This window comes from Pan paniscus, chromosome 15 (assembly GCF_029289425.2).
Source record: "Pan paniscus chromosome 15, NHGRI_mPanPan1-v2.0_pri, whole genome shotgun sequence".
In the NCBI taxonomy this organism is placed as follows: Eukaryota; Metazoa; Chordata; class Mammalia; order Primates; family Hominidae; genus Pan; species Pan paniscus.
In genome coordinates this window covers 21,447,856-21,463,270 of record NC_073264.2, presented here as the reverse complement: position 1 = coordinate 21,463,270, position 15,415 = coordinate 21,447,856, and positions in this window count along the sequence as shown.

Here is a 15,415-nt window from a genome sequence, read left to right as displayed (position 1 = left end):
AGACTAAAGAAAAATGAGGAGCAAGCCTTGAGGAATTCCACTTCAGACCAATAACATAGCAAGTATATGCAATACCTTATTTGTGAAAAATAAACATTCCCTTGGGAAACATCATTGTAATTTTGCAAGTTTATTAGAAATTAATTAAATGAAAATTTAGTTTTTAACCTTATTACGGACTTGACATGCAAAATTGGCTTTTTTGAATAATATTCTCTTCATAGGCTTAAGCATGTTTGTAATGTTAGGGAACCATAAATTTAGTCTCAACATATAGATACATACTAATATTTTCGTTTTTTTCTAGAACAAAATATGGATGTAAAATTGTTTTTCAAATTATGTGTTGACATTTGTATCCATATGTATATATGTCCATGTACAGAATTTGAAAACAATTTTATAATTTTGATATAAGTGCATGATGCTAATTTTATCTAATTGTATTCAAAATAAAATTGAAACTATCTGTTTTCTCAAAAAAGAGCCCTTGAAAATGAAATTCATAGCCAGATCCCCGAAGCTACATGGAGCTCCCTGTGTGTCTACAGTCATAGTCAATAGTTAGTTGAGACAGATACTCATGGAATGACTTTCAAATATTGAGATCATTAAAAATATAAAAATTAGTAATTGATTTTTTGGTATTACCTCACAGAATCAGATGCCTTTTAAAGTATCTGATATATGTATACAAAGCCTGACAAAAATGTGCAAACTGATGTGTGTTGAGTCAAAATTGTCTAAAACCATTTCAGTTTGTCTGCAACTTGGTTCTACAAGTACAGGCAGAATTTCTCTAAAATCATTCTAAAAATATTTTTCCATAGTAAGAGATGATCATATCCCATATTAACAGTTGTGGGATTAGTCAGTCTTCTTGGAAAGGCAGAGTGTGAATTTCCTCAAGATGCCTTAATATGAGAACACAGAATTTGAGATCAGATCTGGGTTTAATTTCTGGCTTCACTACTTACTCTGTGATAGTGTTTGTTCATTCATTCCAACTTCTTGAGTACCTTTGGTGATTATGGGCCAAAAACTCTGCAGGCCCAGAGAGATAATGATGACCAAAACAGATAGGATTAATGTCCTTGTGCAATTTGCTGGAATTCTCTAAACTTTTGAGTCCTTATTTGTGATAGTGCACATTTCAAAGAGCTGTGTAAACTATAAAGTATATTCTAATTGAAAATTACATAATATAGTTTTACTTTCTTACAAGTAAAGCCAATCTGAATGGAAAAATATTTGCTTCTGAGAAGATTAACAAACTAAGAGACTTTAAAAGACCAAATAAGATTAAAATGAAATATTAGAATGAAGTCATTATTTTCTAGAATAAACCTATAATTTATTAAAACATTGGAATACAAATCTGACAAAAAGGAAAGTAGACACTGAAGAAAAACCACATAGCGTTCTTTACAATTCTCCATTCACCGGTTAGCTACTTCCAACCTTTAGCATTCTTCACCTCTAACTTATTTAAAAAAAGTAAATGCAGTAAACTAGAGCTAGAATTAGGTTACAAATGGATATCATTGTGAAATAGGGGAAGACATTCTTTGATATTTCATTATTAACTCTACTTCAGATTTCAAATACAGAGTTAAATAATGCCTTGTCTTGGACATCAGGTTATACTGGAAATAAACTTCTTCTAATGGGATTAACACCCCATCCTTAGTACCTGATTTGGAAATTAATTGCAGGTCTCTGCCTAAGGTAATGATAAACCGAATGTGAAATAAAACTTCCATTTAAAGGAGAAATGTGAAATTTGTATGAAGTACTTTCTGGACTCAGAAATTAATTTGAGCAAGGAGCTTTAACTAAAAGCATTCTGGTCAAACAGGAAGGAAGAAGCAAAGGTTATAAGGCAAGAGGTCAAATTGTAGAATCTTCTGTGGCTCAAACTCTAGATTGCACAGCCCAGATTAACAAATAGATACATGTAAAGGTCTTAGTGGTACAGATGTCAGACATGAAAAGAATCAATCAAAGTTGTAGAAGAGAAAGAAGATAATTTGGTAATGAAGATAATCATATTTATGGGAAGAAACTGGCTTCTTACTATGTAGATAATTAAGTTGAATAAAGGCTTTTGGGTATGACGAGATTGATTTAGTTATCTTGCAGTGATATGTGACCAATAATTACCTTATTATCCTTACAATGCTATAAAGTAAATATTATTATAATCCTAACTTTGTGTTAGAAGCAGCTACAATTTAGTGCTAAAGTTAGCGTCACAAGGCACACTGGTAGTCTGAAGATTTGAATGTGCAAAGAACATATGTTTAACTGCTACATATTGCTCAATTAAGGATCTGATTACTGAAAACCTCTATCTAAGGATGTTTACCTGGTCATTAAAATAATTTTTTATTAGTATTATTATTATTGTAAGAGACAGGGTCTTGCGCTATCACTCAGGCTGTAGTGCAACTATGTGATCATGGCTCACGGCAGCCTTGACCTCCTGGCCTCAAGTGATCCTCCCACCTCTAAAAACAAAGTAGTGCCCAGTTATATTCTCTGCTCTTTCTGAACTATACATCAACATGCTCACTTTTATCTTGCTACTTCAATCCCATGCTTGTGTTAGCAGTGACAATAATCAGCAATAATTCACTGTTTTGTTTTATATTAGGCTCTCACGCCCAAACCCCAAGTCCTCATGCTCAAAAACACAGGTTGCCTTGACTGTGGTAATAACTTTAGCCCAGAATCCCTTTATCTCTCTGAATGGCAACATGTATAGTTGCTTTTAAGCTTGATGCGATTAAATTCCACATACCAATTTTGAGATAAATCTCAGGAAAGTAACAACAGGGTGAAGAGAAGATGCTTCCAAAACTTTTTAAAAAATAATTTTAAAAAGAGAATCACAGGAGCCTATAAAGGAACTATTTAAATATCATGACACTCCCAAAAGTCTCAGATAGCCAATCCCATGAATTGCGAAAGCCAATTAAAAAATGAACTTTGTTAAGTGAATTCATCTTGCTATGGGAGTTATTAACAATATTTTGGTTGCTTGTCCCCCATATCAAGATGGTAAGAACTTTTAAATTGTTTGCCTATAATTGCAAATGAGAACATATGTCATGAGAGAGAAATGTAGTGACCTCAAAGTTTGTAACAACTATATTTGCCCTCATTTAATGTTCTGCCTCTATCCATGTGCTTTCTTTGTCCTTATCTAAAGTGACTGTGCCAGTAAGCACTAGCACACATGCACAGGGCATGAAGAAAATTAGATCCAAAGAAATATAAATCCAGCAATGGGTCTAAGAAAATTAGAATTTTGTTTTCTCTAATCTTATACTTCTTCCTTTTCTTGAAAATTTTTATGTCAAAGGTTTTCAAATTCCATACAACACAATATTTTGCCAAAATTATCCAATATTTTAATTATCACTACACAATACTTGACCATACAACAGAATCAGAAAAGAATCTTAGACGTAAGTGGGTAAAACTGCCCAGATATAAAAATAGCTTGCTTTTGGATATTGTGGAAACATATCCCATTAGAGCTGGAGAAGGACTTAGGAAATATACAGAGAAGAGCAGGGGACAAAGACAAAAGTAAATGTTGTGACACAGAGTGAGTGCCCAGGAAATTTGATGAGCCTAATTGAGGAGAGGAGCCCAGTCATCAGCCCAGACTGATAGACCACGTTTCTTCTTCACATCTTCTCTTTAATTTTCACAGGCATTTCAATTCTTCTGTTTCCAAATCTAGTCCTCCTTTAGTCTCCCTTAACCCAGGTAATGGCATTTCTATTGCCCCAGTGGTTTCAGCCAGAAACTTCACTTCTTCTATTTTCTCACTCCCACTTCCAGTCCTGCTGTACCTTTCTCTAAAATATGCCCAATCCATCAAAGCTTTCTATTACAATTTCCCTTGTCTAAACCATCCCTTTCTTTCTCCTTAAATGTTTCAAAGGACTTCTAATAATCTCCAACTCTCTGCACTGATTTTTTTTTCCAGTCAATTTCTCCTGAATGCTCAGGAGCAGTCTTTAAAAATAAGACAAATCTTTAAAAATAAGATAAATAAGTCAAACAACTTTAAAATGATAAACATGCAGACATTCCTCTGTATATGTGGGTTCTGTGTCTATGGATTCAATCAATCACGGATCAAAAGTATTTAGAAAAAAACAATTCCACAGATCTTCAAAATCAAAACTGAAATTTGCAACACATCAAGTACTACATTGAATTCACTTAAACGAAGTGATATGTAGACATCGTATTAGATATTATAAGTAATTTAGAGATGATTTAAAAGTATACAGGAGAATGTGCATAGGTTATATGCAAATGCTACACCACTTTATACAAGGGACTGAAGCATCCATGGGTTTTGGTATCTGCGGGGGTCTTGGAACCAATTCCCCATAGACACCAAGGGACCATCATAGTCCCCATTGCTCTAGAAATATAATCCAGTGTCCATAATGAGCCCTTGCTATCCTGTATTTTACATATTAACCTCAGCTTCATTTCTTCTCACTCATTGGTCATTCACTAAATTCCTGCTTTCATTTTCTGGAACACACAATCCCTTTCCACTTCAGGGAGTTTCCATTTCTCTTTTGTCTGCCTGAATATTGTTTCTTTTGGCTCTTCTATTGTATATCCTTCCCACAAGAACTAAATAGAAGGTTATTCATTACACAGAGCACAGAGAGGCTTTTTCTGAGCACCATTCCCCCCTCTTCACTCCTTTGTTTTTTCTCATCTCGCAACATTATTTACTACCTTCATAACCCTCATTAAACTTTTAATTTGCTCATTTGATTTTCTTACATGTTTTTGTTTCTCTCTCCTTTCTGCATCTCAACTCCAAGACTGTGGGACTCATATGGGTAAAAACTGAGTGTCTTAGGATCACTATCATCTCCCCAACACCTGGCCCAGAACCTAGCAAATAGTAGATACCCACAGAATATCATTGATTCACTGAATAAATGAGCGTAGAAGTGGCCATGTGGTGGTTACTTTTTACCTTTCAAAAATACCATAAAACTCTTTTTTTAAAAAATAAGAATGTTATAATGGGGTCATACATATGTTTTTACTGACACTGGCTTCTTTTACTCAACATAATGCCTTTGAGATTCATCCCAGTTACTCTGTGAATCAATAGTTGATTCTTTTAAATTGATGAGTGGTATTCTGCACTGACTCTGGACTTGGCCATGTGTCTTGTTCTGCCGAAAGGAATAATAGCACAAGAGAATTTTGCATTGGGACTGCCCTCTATTGTTACTATGGGAATACTGAGGCCACCATGGAATCGAGCCTAAGCCAGTCTTTTGGAAGACAAGAAGCAATGATGTCCTGGTAAATGTTTAGGAGTTGGTTCATGGGGTAAAGGGGAAAGAGAAGGCTCTGATTTGTAGTATTTTCCAATGTCTGTGGTACAAATACTCCCACTATGGCAGATTTCAAGCCACCAAGTGTATAATAACTACCTCACAAAACCCCTGATAATATAAAACAAGCTCTCATTCAGGTATAAGTCAGCTCCAGCTGATGACAGATGAGAGACCATGTGGAGAGAATTTGGGGCCTGGCTGACAGTAAACCAGCTCATGTTGCTAACCTGGCAACTACCAGACATATGAGTGTGGTCAGTATAGATTGTCCAGCTCACCCTGACTTACCAGACATCCTAGTAGAGGTCAAACATATTGGCCCAGACCAGAAAAGGTACTCAGCTGGTTTGTGAACAAATATAAAATGGTTCCTAGTTTAATTCAATAAATTTTGAGGTGGCTTAATGTGGAGCAAAATCTAATGAATACAATTGGCTATCATTTCATTCCTTATCACCTATGGGTATCTTAAATATTATACATAAACAAATGATAAGCAGTTTCTGAAAAAAATGAGTCTGCACGGCACATGAAAAGTAGTAAAATTTTTGTTTTGCTGAGATAAGTGGCTAGGTTGTTGTCATATTGCTACTGTACCGCTAGGTTCATGTGGAACTTGAATTATTTTTTTTAAACAGTGAAAATATGGGTTGTAATACCAGGAGTAAAAATGAACTGTTGATGCTGGCATCCCATCCTAGTTGATGTTGCATTTTTTTCTTTTCATTATGTGTTGTTGTGACAGTTGTTATAGAACATTTCACAGAAGTTTCCTGTAATAAACTGTATGTTAACACTAGTGGTCAGTGTTGAGAACCAGACCCAAAATCGAAACCAAATATTTGAAACACAAAGATTTAGAGATGTTCTGCTCCTTTTCCTTTAAGAAAAGACAGAATTTAAATCATCCTGGTGGCACAATAGGAGCTGAGCTAATTTTTTAAATTGAATTTTAATGCCGGATAATTTGCATATAAATGAACTGAAATAGACCACTCAGAATTAGGTCCCTTCTTGTACAGTTGGACAGTAAAGAGATTTAACCATTATGGACCTATGTAATGATAAGGGGAAGAAAGCACAGAAAACAGCCTTGATCATCGTTCTCACACCCTAGAACAAGATATATGGATTTTCATCTTTACATGGGCTCTTAGCATATGTATATATGTACTGTATAAACTCATTTCCTATTTTGTAAAACCAAACCCATTACCATTAGTATGAATTCCTTCAACTTTCTCTCTTAAGTATCTAACTTTCTTAACACATCATCTCCCAACTATAAATTCATCTTTTCCCATTTGTACCCTAAATTCTTGAAATCAACTATTACATCATGTCAGTTGTCCCCAGGTCATCATTTCCTATTGATTTCTCTTGAAGTTTTCTTTAGTTGTTTGTTTCATTCTCCACCCTTTTCTATTCCAGGCCCCTGTTGGCTCACTATCATAGCTACATTATCTGGGCTTTTCTGCCTCTAGCCTTTATTGAGATTAGAGAATAAAAGGATCTGGCAGGAGATTAGAGGGAAAAAGGAGAGAAAGGTCTGGATTTCTGTTTCTCCTCCCTGCCACTTCACTAGAATTCTTCTAGTAATCTATCCTTGAGTATTTATACCTTGTAGGTCCCTTTATGGCTCTAGCTCTCAACAATTTCTAACCCTCTTCTTGTCTCTTCAGGCCAAGAGTAATAAAGTTTCCTGCTGGTTCTGGTGTTAGGATGCCTCATTTAATCCTGCCAAGATTTTTATAGATAGTTGATTCTCATATGTTTTGTGTTTTCTTCGGTGACCTTGGCTAATACACTTCTTGACCCATTGTAATGGATCCGCTTCTTGCTCAACACTTACAAAAATGTGACCTACCAAGCTATTTCACTAAATAAATGGCTTCTGGTTTTAGGGGGAATTTTGTCATTCTCCTGTGAGAAGGTGCTAAAGGTAGTTATTTTTTTTAAATAGCATGTTTTTTTCTGTATATTTTTCTATATATTCAATTACCTACTGAGCATCTCCACTTGTTTTTATATACACACTTCAAATTCATTATGGACAATATTCAACTTATCTTTCCCTTATATGACAAATAATAAAGACATTTTTTAAATGAATGAACTCCTGGAGTTGTGTATTGTCTTGCTAGCTCCTCAAGCAAGAAAATTTTGCACCAATTTTGTTTCTCCCTTACCGTCAAATGTAGTCAAGTAATAGGCATTATCTGTATAAACTTTAAATATTTCTGAGTCTGTTCAATTCTGTTTTATTATGATCCTCATTACACACTGGATTGATGCAGTAGGTGTCATCAACTTATCTCATTATCTTTATGATTTTTTATTTGTAATACATTTTCTGTAACCTATCAAATTGCTTAGTCTAAATATATAACATTAAACCTCCTAAAATACCTCAATGTTTCCATTGTCCTTTTAGCAAAGTTGAGATTTCTTAGTAAGACTTACAACATCATTCTAAAATTGATTTTTCTGCCCAGGCTTATATCTCACTCTCTTTGTGATTGGTTTGAGTAATTCTAGCTAATGTAACAAAATATCATAAAATTTTAGGTACTTAGCCACATGAAATGATATATCTGCTCATGTAACTATGCTCAGTAGTGTTATGGTTGGTGACTGGTCACCTGTCAGAGATTGAGCAACCCAGGTTTCTTCCATCTTTATTTTTGAAGTTTTATTTTGCTTTTAATTGTCACATAATTGCACATATTTATGGGGCACAATGTGATGTTTCAATACATGCATATATTCAGTGATGATAGAATCAGGGTATTCAGCATATTCATTATCTAAAACATTGATCATTAGTTTGTGGTAAGGACTTTTAAAATCCTCTCCTCTAATTATTTTGAGATACGCAATATTAACTATAGTCACCCTGCAGCCAATAGAACAAATAAGTACTTGGGTGATGAAATTATTTTGTGCAATAAACTCCCATGACACAAGTTTATCTATGTAACAAACTTGCACAGGTACCTCTGAGCTTAAAATAAAAGTTATTAAAAAAAAGAAATGCTACCGATATTTTTGGTTGGTGCTGTATCCTGCAACTTTACTGAATTTATTTATCACTTCTTAGAGCTTTTTGGTTGAACCTTTATATAAAATCTATGTATAAAATCATGTCAACTGCAAATAGAAACAATTTGACTTCCTTCTTTCCAATTTAGATCCCTTTTATTTATTTCTCTTGCCTACTTTCTCTGGCTAGGAATTTAGTACTATGTTGAATAAAAGTGGTGAAAATTGGCATCTGTGTCTTGTTTCAGATCTTAGAGGAAAAGCTTTCAACTTTTCTCCAGTTAGCTGTAATTTGTCATTTTTGGCCTTTATTGTGTTGAGGTACATTTTGTTGAGAGTTTTAATCAAACAGCATTGAATATTGTCAAATACTTTTTCTGTTTATCAAAGTGATAGATTAGCTTTTGTCCTTGATCCTGTTAATGTGATATATCACATTTATTGTATAATGTAAGTTGTATTATCTAGAATGAATCCCATTTGATCATGGTGAATGATCTTTTTAATGTGCTGTTGAATTTGGTTTGCTAGTATTTTCTTAAGGATTTTTGCATCTATTTTTATCAGAGATATTGTCCCGTAGTTCATATTTTGTTGTGTCCTTGACTGGTTTTTGTATCAGAGTTATGCCAGCATTGTAGAATGAGTTTGGACAAATTCTCTCATCTTCAATTATTTTGAAATAGTTTGAAAAGTATTGATAACATCTTTTAAATGTTTGGTAGATTTCAGCAGTGAAGCCATCATATCTGGAGGTTTTCTTTGATGGGAGACTTTTTATTATAGATTCTATGTTGTTACTCACTATTGGTCTCTTCAGATTTTCTACTTTTTCATAATTCAATTTTGGTAGGTTGTATATGTATATGTTGGCATGTAGTTGTTCATAATAGTCTCTTATAATCCTTTGTATTGCTGTTACATCAATTTTAATGTATACTTTTTTATCTCTAATTTTATTTGAACCTCCCCTCCATTTTTCTAAGTTAATCTAACTAAAGGTTTGTTTCTGTTCAAGGATTTCTGTATTGTTTTAGTCACTATTCCACTTATATCCACTCTCATTTATTTCTTTTTTCTACTAATTTTGTGTTTGTTCTTGTTGTTCTAATTCCTTGAGGTATGATGTTATACTGTTTATTTGAGATTTTTTGTCTTTTATGGTGTAGGTGTTTATTGCTATAAACTTCCCTCTTGGAACTGCTTTTGCTGTATTCCATAAGTTTTCATATACTGTGTTTCCAATTTCATTTGTCTCATGAAGTGTTTGAATTTTCTTTTTAACTTATTCATTAATCCATTTGTTATACAGGAGCATGTTGTTAAATTTACATGTATTTAAATGGTTTCTAAAGTTTTACTGTTAGTGATTTCTAGTTTTATTCCATCATGGTCAAAAGAGATACTTGATTTTGATATTTACAGATTTGCTGAGGTTTGTTTTGTGGCCTAACATCTGATCTACCCTGAAGACACTTCCATGTGCTGATGAGGAGAATGCATACTCTTCAGCTGTTGAGTGGGATGTTCTGTGACTATCTGGTAGGTCCACATGATCTAGAGTGCACTTTGTATTTGTTGTTTTTTTTGCTGAATTTTTGTCTAGATGATCTGTCCTTTGCCGAAAGTGAGATATTGAAGTCCTCTATTATTATTGCATTGGAGTCTATCTCTCCCTTTACATCTAATAGTATTTGCTTTATATGTCTGGGTATTCTGGTTTAAGATTCATATATATTTGTAGTTGTATATCCCCTTACTGAATTGACCCCTTCATCATTATATCATGACCATCTTTGTCTCATTTTACAGTTTTTGACTTAAAGTCCATTTTATCTGATCTAAGTATAGCTACTCTTGCTCTCTTTTGACTTCCATTTGCATGGCATATAATTTTTTCTTCTTTATTTTTAGTCAGTATGTGTCCTTACAGGTGAAGTGAGTCTCCTGTAAGCAGATATAGTTGTATGTTTTTAAAATGCATTCAGCCATCTTTTAATTACAGAATTTAATACATTTATATTGAAAGTTATATTGATAGGTATGGATTTACTATTGCCATTTTGTTCATTGTTTTCTGGTTATTTTGTAGGTCTTTGTTTCTTTCTCCCTCTCTTGTGTTTACTTTTGTGGTTTCATGGTTTTATTCCATTCTCTTTTTCATTTGCATATATGCTGTAACTTTTTTCTTTGTTGTTACTCTGGGGCTTACATAAAAAATCTTATAGTTCTAAAGGTTTATTTTAAGCTAATAACAATTTAACTTTGATTGCCTGCAAATATTCTAGACTTTTACCCTCCAACCCAATTTATAATTTTGTTGTCTTAATTCACATCTTTTGTATGGCTTATTTCTTAAAAACTTATTGTAGCTATGGTTATTGTTGACCATTTTGACTTTTAACCCTCATACTGTATACACCACTACAATAATGTAGCACTCTGAATTTAATTATGAGTTTACTTCTACCCGTGAGTTTAAATACTTTCATGGTAGTAATTAACATCCTTTCACCTCATGGTGGCAATTAACATCCTTTGAAACCGTCTTTTAAGCATTTCTTGTACGGCTGTTCTAGTGGTGATGAATTCCCTCAGCTTTTGCTTGTCTGGGAAAGACTTTACTTCTCCTTCATATTTAAAGAATAACTTTTGAGAAGTGTCTGTTCATATACTTCGCCCACTCTTTGATGGGGTTTTTTGCTTTTTTCTTGTAAATTTGAGTTCGTTGTAGATTCTGGTACCCTAAAACTTAAAGTATAATAATAATAAAATTAAAAAAAAAGAATAACTTTGATGAGTATACTGTTCTTGACTAGAAGTTTTATTTTTTTCTCTTGGCACTTTGAGTATATTGTTCCATTCTCTCCTGGCCTGCAAGGTTAAGAAATATGCTGAGAAATATGCTGATAGTCTAAAGCAGCAAGATACAGCCATGATGTCCCATACGGGGGGATTTCCTCATAAGAAAATGTCTTAGGCTGCAGGAGTTTGTGAGGCTGCTCTGTTAGCTTGGGTACAATCACTGGGCATGAGTGCCTGTTCCTTGGGGAACAGGGTGCCACATGGGCTCAGGTACTAAGGTTACAGCTGTTCTGTTGGTCCTAGGCTCTGAGTAGACAGAGCCAAGATACTGCAGTCACTGGGATGGAAAGATGGAGTGCCTCCTTGGCAGTTTGTTTCCATGGGGTTAGAAGTTGTAGCTGCTCAGCTGCAGAATGGTGTGCTGTCATTAGTAGGTGTGGTGTAGTGGCAGTGAAGCCTAGGGTATGGGAAGATACAGTGGCTACTGACCCCCAAATGAGAAGGCACCCTAGCAGTGGCTTCAGTCTCAAGATGCCATTACACAGCAGCAGCTTGGATATTAGGGCAGGAGGAGACACAATGTGGGCTCCTTGTTTGGAGTGACATAGTCATGTGAACTCCAGGCAACTCCTCAGGCTGGGCCTAGGACCTGTGAGGACTACAGTGATCTCCATGAGCAAAGATTGTGGGTGTCCACATTTTAATTTGTATTTCTGAGGGCCTCCTGCATACCTTTTTTCTGTAAGGAGAGTCCGCCCTGGCTCTGACCTCATTCCACTAGGAGAGACAAGATGGTAAAGGCAGAGTGTTCCATTCCCTTTTTTATATGGCCATCCTGAGTCTCCATGATCCACAGGGTCTCTGCCATTTCCCTGTTTTACTCCAGGGCTCTCCTTCATATATTTTAGTTGAAAAGTGGTTATTTGTTTGTTGTTTTGGTCCTTTTGTGTGGTGGCCGGGGAGGAGGTTGAGTGTTAGGCACTTCTAGTTAGCTATATTGTTGGCGTCGCTTCCTCTTGCATCTTCTTGATTTAAGATTTCTTTAGGATCCCAGAGTCTTCTGCATCCTCTTGGCAGACAAAGGACTAAAGAGTTAAGGCAGACTTAATTATTACGAACTTAGTCAAATTATTTCTTTCTGTGGTAAGAATATGATATTTTATTGGTAAGAATAGGACTTATGTACTTACTTAGAAGAAAGGTGACTAAGAATTATAGTTCCGGAAGGGGAGCTGTTTTCCAGTAACAGCTCTAAACTCTAGAAAAGGAAGTAAGAAAATTGATGGATACTTAGTTCCCTTTAATTTACCCTGTCTCCTATAAGCTGAGCTTTTAATTTCTCCAGTGTAGTGGTTATCTCATCATCCTTTGCAGATAGTTGCCTTTGTAAGTAGATTTCTGTACTAGGGAGAACTTCACGTTTCTTCTTTGTCTGCTAACATACTTCAGGCCTCAGATTTTTCTTACCTGTTCTTAAGTCTTTATCAAAGCAATTTAGACTCTATAGCTATTTGTTTAACCTGCCTTTTCCACTAGGACTGGGATATTTTTCATTTTTCTCATCATTAAATTCCCAGTAGTTAGCAGAAATTCTGGATAGAATAAAAACTTTATTAATATTTGTTGAAGAAATTCATACCTCATTTAAGCCTGTTCTTTATGCATTTAATGTTTAGCAAACTCTTCACTGAGGTGTAACAGAAACATAAAAAAATCACAAATCATAAGTGTATGTATAGTTTGATGAATTGATGAATTACCATATGTATTTGTTTCCTATAGTAACAAATTACTACACAATTGGTGGCTTATAAGAAGAGAAGTTTATTTTCTCTTAGTTATGGAGGACAGAAATTCAAAATCAGTATCACTGGATCAAAATCAAGATGTTAACAGAGCCACACTCCTTTTAGAAACTCTGGAGAAAAATCTCTTTCTTGCCATTTCCAGCTTCTGGTGTCTGTGAGGACCTGCATTTTCACTCTCATCTTTAATGGTGATTGATAGTGTATTTTAATGAAGTCTAGTTTGTCATTTTTTCTTTTTTTTTCTTGTATTACTTTATTGTTTCTTTGCATGAGTCTTGTTTCCCAATTTGGTAGAGGGTTCTTAAAATGTAGGTTTATACTTTGTATATCCTCCAAGTGCCCAGACCATCCAAGCCACAGAGCTGTTGTATATGCGTGCGCTCTCCCTCTGCTCTCTCTCTCTCCACACACACACACACACACACGCACTATTACCAATCATAGATTTACCAGATGTCTGTTTTTAAGAGCTTTAATCTCAAGTCTTTGTATGTCCAATATAGACTCTGTTAAGTTTAAAGTTATTTGTGTCATATTTAAGAAATCCTTGCATATATAAAAGTCATGAAAACGTTCTCCTATATCATATTCTAAAAGCTTTATTTTTATTTATATAGAAATATATATTATTTTGAATTATTTTTGTGAATTTTGTGAATTTAGAGCCAAACTTTTTTGTTGTTGTTTGTTAAAGGTAAGAGTACAATTGCCAAGCTTCATATTTTTGTTTCTTCTCTTCATTATCCTATTTCTGATAGATCAGGTGACTATGTACTTGCTTTTTGTTCCCAGAATCTCTAGTGTGTTTCACTAACATGTTTCTTTTTTCTTTACCAATACAAGATTTCAATATGTAGTCTTTTGTTTAACTTTTATTTTTATTTCACGGGCATATGTGCAGGTTTGTTTTATAGGTAAATTACATGTCACAGATGTTTGTTATACAGATAATTCTGTTACCCAGGTAATAACCATAGTACTCAACAGGTGGTTTTTGGATTTTCCCTCTTCTCCCACCTTTCTCTCTGTAGTAGGCCCCAGTGTCTATTATTTTCTTTTTTGTGTCCATTCATACTCAGTGTTTAACTCCCACTTGTGACTACATGTGGTATTTGGTTTTTTGTTTCTGTGTTACTTTGCTTAGGACAATGGCCTTCAGCTTCATCTCTGTTGCTGAAAAGGACATGATCTCATTCTTTTTATGGCTGCATTGTATTCCATTGTGTATATGTACCATGTTTTCTTCATCCAGTCTGCCATTTATGGGCATCTAGGTTAATTTCATGTCTTTGGAAATGCAAAGAGGCAAGAATACTCAAGGAAGTTTCAAAGGACGACATACTCTACCATATATGAAGACTTCTTGTGTCTTCTTTCAAATTTGAAGAAAGTCTTGATATACGTAATGTATGTCTTCCTTCAAAATATCTTTGGATATTCTTGCCTCTTTGTATTTCCATATAAATTTTAGAATCAGCATGTCAATTTGCTCAAATATATTATTAGAAATTTGATTGAGATTGCATTAAATCTATGGATCAATTTGGGAAAAATTAACCATTATCAAACAACATTGCTAAATGCACTAGTTAACTTTAATAGCTTAAAATATTTTCTACATATATACAGAAAAAATATTTTTCTAAAAATATATTTTTTCTAAGCACATATTTTATTGCTATTTTGTCTCAAATTGTCTGGAATCTTCAGCACATTGAATAGAAATCATGATAGTAATATTTTCTGTCTCATTCTCAATCTTAAAGGAAATATATTTTAATTGTGATAGATAGTCTCCAGAATTGTGACATAATAAATATTTTTTTTAGCCACCCATTTTGTAGAAATTTGTTATGGCTGCCCTAGGAAACTAATACAACATCCAAACATTGAAATCCAAATCTATTCTTTCCATGTCTTTTTTACTTCAGGAGTAAGAAATCAATTTTCTTTCTCATTTCTATAGTACGTGACATTCATCAAAACCTAGATTGTATTTTAATTATTCATGTTTAATTAATTTCTGCCATATCTGATGCTAAGATTTTGATGGAAAGGATTAATATTTGTATAATTCTAATAGTGTATTTTGTACACAGCATACATTTATTTGTTATTGAATATATTTAATTTGGTTTCTAAGTTGGTGCTAATAAATGATCACTGCAAAATTCTAAATTTAGACTTGTACATTTTAATAAGGGAAAACAAAGAGTGGGCCCATGCATCATCAGTTTTGTTTACTTGACAGGCAGAAGAGCAAAAGGCTGCCTTCACAGAATTCATACTCATCCAGGTGCCTGCAGAGTTACCTTTTCAAAAGTAATAACACTAAAGCTATTTGTATGTTTCATGCTTCAT